The sequence below is a fragment of the Pezoporus flaviventris genome, unplaced genomic scaffold (assembly GCF_033815535.1).
Source record: "Pezoporus flaviventris isolate CSIRO_AGI_PZ_B2104156 unplaced genomic scaffold, CSIRO_AGI_Pfla_v1 ptg000007l, whole genome shotgun sequence".
Lineage (NCBI taxonomy): Eukaryota > Metazoa > Chordata > Aves > Psittaciformes > Psittacidae > Pezoporus > Pezoporus flaviventris.
In genome coordinates, this window is record NW_026892555.1 from 60448635 (window position 1) to 60455835 (window position 7201).

Genomic DNA, 7201 nt, shown 5'->3' on the forward strand with positions numbered 1-7201 from the left:
ATCATGCTTTTTAGCTACAGGTATTAATGACAGCTATAGATAATACAGCATCCAGTGGCCAAAATTAAGCCCCTCTAATGATACTTTAAAATCATAATATCTTCTAATTAAGTAACTGGTATCAAAGACAACAACAGGCTGGAGAAAACTCTGCACAGAAGACTGCTTCTGTATGTTAAGAATGACACAAAGAACTTTAAATTCATTCATCTACTCCTGAATTTGTCCTAAAGGTCACAGAATCAATTCTGAAACCTGTAGACGTCTCCAAGATATTTTATGTTACTATAAGTCATTAAAAGGTTGTCTGCCCTAACAAGATAAATACTACAAGACCAGAAACCCAAACCCAAACTATAAATTTGTATCTCTCAAGAGCAAAAAAGCTCACAACAAAGCAGATACTTGAGACAGGATTTAATTTTAAATGCTTCCTCACTAATAATCACCTGTTTTTTATCATATTTGAGCTGTTGAAAAGAGTTAGTGGAATACACCAGTGAACCTAAGGCTATGTCTATGGCAGTGAATTAAACAGTGCCTGTGAGCATTCCCAGACACTGGAATATGACTGCTCTGAAATTATTAGAGCAGTCTCTGGCATGCTTTTGGCCTGTACCAACTAGCAGTCTCCCTAGCAATTCCCAGGCACAGACTGGGAGTTAGAACATCCGACAGACCGTTAACACCCAAGGATTTGCATCCAGCCACCCTGCTCTGGAGGCTGGTTGTGTTTGTTTACTGCTGCACTTGTGAGTCAGTTCCATGCCTGGGAATAGTCTCAGGAACAGTTTTATTTGCTAGTATAGACAGAACTCCTATCCCTTTCCCACTAGTGCTGAGGACAATCAGGAGGCTTCAGGGAAGTAAAGAATGAATCATTAATGCTTCATTCGGTTGGAATCACTTTTGATGGCCAAATTCGTAAGGCTGGTTTTTCTTTTTTTTCTATTTTTTTAAGAAGCCACCTTCCCCTGCTATTTTAATTGCCCTGCAACAGAGGCAACACAGCATTCAGCTAAAGTCGGAAACAGTTTGAAGTGCAGCTTGTTTTTTCTGTACCTTCATTAATCCCATGCAGTATTAAGGGAATTAATAAAAAAAAAAAAAAAAAGAAAAGAAAAAGAAAAAAAGGCTGGTGTTACATTTAAAGGCAGAATATGTCAATATTCAGAAATGAGTGCTTGCCACCTCAAGTACTGTCAAGGAAGCGAAGACACCACAGCATTAATTCTTGCACCTACACAGAGTTGTCTTGTTTTGGGCAAACTGTTTACAGCTCAGTCCATAATGTCTAAACTGTTAGGTTACAGGATTACACTTACTCTCTGCCTCCAATATCATCCAATTAAGCATGCAGTAAGATGATGACACCCCAAAGCAGATCACCAAATAGTTAAGGCAGCCTTAAAGAAATGCAGATTTTAAATTCTTCCAGCTGAAGAGACACAAAATGGAAGAGACAGTGTCTCCCATTTACAGCCAATTCCCATGGCTGGATGCTGTAGCCATTAGGACAGAAGGTAAAGTACAACCAAAGTTAACTTGCTCCCTTCCCTTCCTACTTGCAAATACTTACTCTCAAACAAAATCTAGATTCTTACTCTGAAGTTTTGTTATAGATGTGCAAGTCACAAACAGAATGAGGTTTCAGGCAAATGTTATTACCAGTACCTTAGGGACAATTTTAAGTTGCTCCTTGGAACATGACAGGTTTGGGTTATCTCAACTTGGTCTAGTCCCCAAATTCTGGGCTTTGCATTCCACTCACAAATCCCAGTCTCATAAAATTTAGCTGTGCTGTGCTGAAATTATGGACACCTCATTGCTGCAATAGTTCTGGCTTTCAGATCTCTGCTGTATTTACACTGTCTTGTTACTTCGGTTCATAGTCAAAGTTACCTGGGGACTGTCTGCACATTGACTATCACTTTGATTCTCATCTGGAAAATCAAGGTGCCTCACCAAAAAAGAAATCTGGAGAGCAGGACTGGATCTCACCTGAGCTCTAGCTCCTCCAGGCCATACAGACATAGCTCAAGCCATTTGGCTCTCGAATTCAAACACAGATTTCAAAATCAGTAGAAACAAAGCACTGCCTTAATTGCCCATGCATAATATGGGGAGTAGCAGAACTTTTCTACCTTACGGGATTGGAAAGGTAATATATTCCCATGTTGGAGTCACTCATACAATACACCATGGGAGTCATACACAGCCAAAAAGATGAAAACATCTTTGGTGGTGCAGAAGGGGGTGAATGATGGAGGCAGTTACAGATCACTGATTCACAGTACAGACTCATACTGTCCTAAATCCTGGTAAAAGCTTCTTTGCATACACCCACTGAGTATAGCTGAAGGCAGGCCCTTTCAACTCTGTGGCACACAGTGGAGCAGGGCAGGGGCCAGTGAAGCAGGCTGGGTGCCAGCTGGGTTCCCCAGTGCCAGGGGAATTCTCAGCTGGGAGAAGCTGGCTGCCTTCCAGCCTTGCTCCTCTGCAGATACATATATATATATATATATATATATATATATGCACACACATACATGTATAGCAGAAATTTTTAAGGAATAATTATCTTCCATATGTCTTCTAGTTTAAGGTCTTTATCTCATATCTAGTATAGTATAAACCTGCAGCTGCCTGACCTGTGATTACCCCCAGCTTTCAACATAAACCAGATTGATAAGCAATCACAGTGACCAACAATTTCTATGCCTCTCTTCTCAGAAAAAAAAGAAAACTAAATATCCCAACAAGTGTACTGGCCAGAATACCTGTACTGGAAAAGAAAGGTAGGCATTCCAAACATCTGCAGCAACAGAAAATATCTTTTCACACCTAGCACAGAAATATGTGGGTGAAAGTATTGGCTAAATGAGGAGGGAAGAGGGAATACTCAAATGGATTTCAAGAAAAAAGTAAGTCTTCATTTCTTCCACCCTACTTTTAAAAAAACCCTACTTTAGTATTTACCAGGTGTTTCTAATTTAATTCATTTCATTAACTTCTTACAACTTGTTCAGCCAGCTCTGCAGACAATTGATTTTTATTACCACATGCCTCAGTGACTTTTTCCACTGCCTGTACGGTTCTTCAAATCTCTTCAAAATCATCTTTTCTTTCCAGCTTTTCAGAGTTTAGTCTATCTATTCAATCAACCTTATCACTTATTTAGCACATTCTTTTATAAAGCAAATATAATAGACATATAACATAAAAAAATGTACATATATGGTCGCTGCTTTCTGAGGTGTGATTTCTAAGTTTTCATTATGGGCTGCTGCTAATGAGCATTGCTGACAAGATAGAAGAATAGCCAGATTATGATATTGTAACTATTTGATATATATTGCAATGTGAAACAACAATATTTGGAAAGTGCTTTTGAATAATAAAGGAGCTTTTAAGAGCCACAACTGAAGACACCATGTGATGGTGCTGAAAATTCTTAATCGGATTATTTTCATTCTTAATTACACAGGAAGAGTTTACACTGACACCTGCTGTTAAGATTGCCTCACTTTTCCCATTATAAAACCATTTTCAATTTCATTGCCCATTTAACTGTGTTAAGCTGATCTTTTCTGGGATAAGTGTCATTTTCAGATTTAAATCAAAAGGAAAAAGATAAGGCTCAGTGTTTCAGATGAAATGTTTTTGTGATTGTCAAAAATTACACGGGGTTAACATCTCACTTATTTCATACAGACTCTCAGTTACTGCATTTAAAAAAAATCAGTTATCTACATAATTTGAAACAGGAAGCTGAAAATCAGCAGACTTCCACTTGCTGAAGTTTCCTAGAAGCGCATTCATACTTGGCCAAGCTACGAGCCCCAGAAAAATCAGACGATACACACTGATGTCAGTGGAAGGGTATTACAGTTTTGTATCCAACATCTTTGAAGATTCCACTTGCTTCTACCTCTGACAAATTGCCAGGAGTAAAAAAGACAGCTGGGGAAAGCAAACAGTGACAAAATAGGTAGGATGATGTGGACAGAGGTGTAGCGATGAGGTGTATGAAACAGAAGAATAAATAATCTTGGTAAGACATGTAATGCCAGTGAGCACTGGAAACAAGAATAAATATTAACAAGGAAAAAAGAAGGAAATACTAGGGAGGAAGATAGGAGGCACCAGGCATCTAAATTATGAAGTATTTAAATAATGACTCCAAAGTCTTGACACTTCTCTGCTCTTCAGTAAATGATTTTGAGGCAAACGGCTGTAGTTTTCCATGTCTTTCTATTCATGTGTCTACAGAAACGATAACCCACTTTTGTTACTTCTTTGGCAATAAAATAATGATGAAGTTCTGTGCCAATGACCTAAACAGCCCAGGCAGATAACTCACATGGAAGATGCAGTTGTTCTAACCTCCCCCAAGGAAAATCTGCATCAGGTTTCTGTACAGTTTTCTGCATACCTAGAAACAGAGTTTAGATGTATGCTGTTAAAAAATCATTTGTTCTCCTCATAAAAGGGATACTACGTGACTCGTTACATAGGGACTGAGACAACCTTTGTAAAAGAAATAACATCTGAAATTACTGGTACCTCTAAATTTGTTGGTGATAAGTGCTCATCTGTTAAGATCTACATTCGAAATTGTTGCTTGATTTTCCAATTAGGATGATTTTACACTTTATTCTTCTTCTCATCCCCTCTCAGAAAATTTGGACTCAGGAAGTTTTTTTTTAGTTATGAGTTTGACCCTAGCTTTCTGTATGACTTTTGAAAATAAAGAAAGCCCACCTGCCTTTGCTGTCTACAATGCCTATAAAATAGATATGAGTGTATGTGATCTACCAGCAACTTTCAGAGCATTCCACATACACACTGGCAACTGCATTCTGACCCAGGTCAGCAGATGCTGAATGTAACAAAGACTACAATTAACATCAGTAAGGGGCAATCCTTAGTGTCTGTCTTTGATGTAACACAGCTTGGCATTTAGGCTTTCCTTCTCCAGTACTGACGACTGGCAGGACCCCAATGTTTTATGGTCATCTGCTACCTAACACTTTGTTAAGTAGAACACCTGCAGTGATATTAACCACAGCCCACAGTAGTTTAGCCGCTAATGGGCTACATCAGACCAGCAGTCATAAACTGGTTGGAAACTATCTAGTTGTCTCAGCCCTTGGGTTTTTAAGACAAAAAATAATTAACCTTATTTAAATAAGGATAAATACTAAAAGATTTGTTATGATGTTGACAGGTGTATTTTTAGGCTGGTATATTCTTCAAATACTAATAAATATGATAGAGAAAAAATGATTCAACTAGATGTCCTCCTGACATCAACTGGAACTTACTACATATTTCGGTTAGAGTCCCTGAAGGTCATCTGAAAGCTTCATGCGGAATTGGAATATACATTAAAAGATATGTATTTATAATTTGCATTTCCACAAAATAGTTAAAAGATAGAGAAAAAACAGCATATGGCAGCTGAAAAAGTGCAAATCTAAATGAGTATTGAATTGGATTTGGTTAAAATAAAATATTCAGTATGTTGTTGTGATCACGTGTTGAAATGTGTCTGTGCACAGAACTGCTGGACTGCATTTGCCAAGTCACTGGATGCCCTCAGGGACCAAGGGATGTTATTAAGAGGTATTCTGCTTAGTATCTTTGAATCTCCACTTCCCTATATTTACACCTTTTACCCTTTGACTTTTCCTTCAACTCTCCTTTTTTAATTATGATTATTATTATTTGTACCCCTTAATGATAATTTAGTTTCTTCCTGGTTAATTTTTCTGTAGCTTGCCCCTTGCCACTGAAAACATCTCCTTTCAGCCTATACGGTTGTAGCTTAACTACTTTCTCATATGGAAGTTATGTATCTTTGATCATCCTTGTTGACCTTGACCAGCTCTTCTTCAGTCCTTTGTATTTTTTTGAGGTCGTAGGGAAGGAGAAGGCCAGACTGCACAAAATCCGTGGCAAAACCACAGATTTACATAATGGCAGAGTGACTTTCTCTCTTTCGTTCTTCATTATTCTCCTAATGGCTCCTAATATTTGATTTACTCTTTTGATCGCTACTGAACACTGAGTGATGTTTCCATGTGACTATCTATCATAACTCCCAACTCTCACTGCAGTCAGCTCAGAGCTCATGTAAGTGAAATTAGAATTTCTTCCCCTTATATACATCAGTGTACATTTATCTACAATGAATTTCACCTGTCATTTTATTGCTCAGTCACTAAGTTTTAGTACCCTGAATAAATTCATATTATCAAACTTGATTACCTCACCACTAATGTGCTTTTTAAAGTCATTTATGAGTATGTTGAATAGCAAAGGCCTAGCATAGATCTTATAGAAAGTCATCTGTCATCATGTTCCATTGTGAAAACCATTTATGCCTGCCTTCTAACCATTTAACCATACAAGGATCTTGCCTCTCATGATGTTGTGCTAAGTTCCCCTAAAAGCCTCTAATAAGACACTTCTCAAAAGCCCTTTGGAAAAACCAAGTAAGCTGTGTCAACCTCATCACAGTTATCCATGCAACTGTTGGTAAGACTTCAGAAAAGCCAACATGGCCTTTCTCAAAAAGATCATTTTATCAAGATACTCTAAAACTCTTTTTCTGCTAGTTAATCTATTTCTCAAGATACTCAACAACTCTTTCTGCTAGTTAATCTGTTTATCAAGATACTCAACAACTCTTTCTGCTAGTTAATCTGTTTATCAAGATACTCAACAACTCTTTCTGCTAGTTAATCTGTTTATCAAGATACTCAACAACTCTTTTTCTGCTAGTTAATCTGTGTGGTACAGATGTCATGCTTAAAAGCTTTGTAGTTACCCAGGTCTCTTCTCAAAACTTTTCAAAATAAAAATTGCCTCAGATTTTCAACTGTCCTTGGGTACCAAGGCAGCTTAGTGCAAGAAGTTACCACTGTCATCTTTGAGGAGCCATTCAGCTATCTTAGACTTGAATTCCTTTTGAACTCTGGCATCCACCACCCTGTCCTGGCTTTGAGCTTTCTGTTTGCTCCATGTGTTGGTTCTGTAATCACTAATCTCTGTGCAGGTCCTCTGAAGAGTCTCACAAAGAAGACTTTAGATCAGAAACTGCCCTGTTTCTTGAGCAGCAAGCACTGGTACAAGTAACTGATTTAGCTCTTCTGCAATGACCTAAGCCTCTCTTGAGTGCTCTCTTTATACTGTG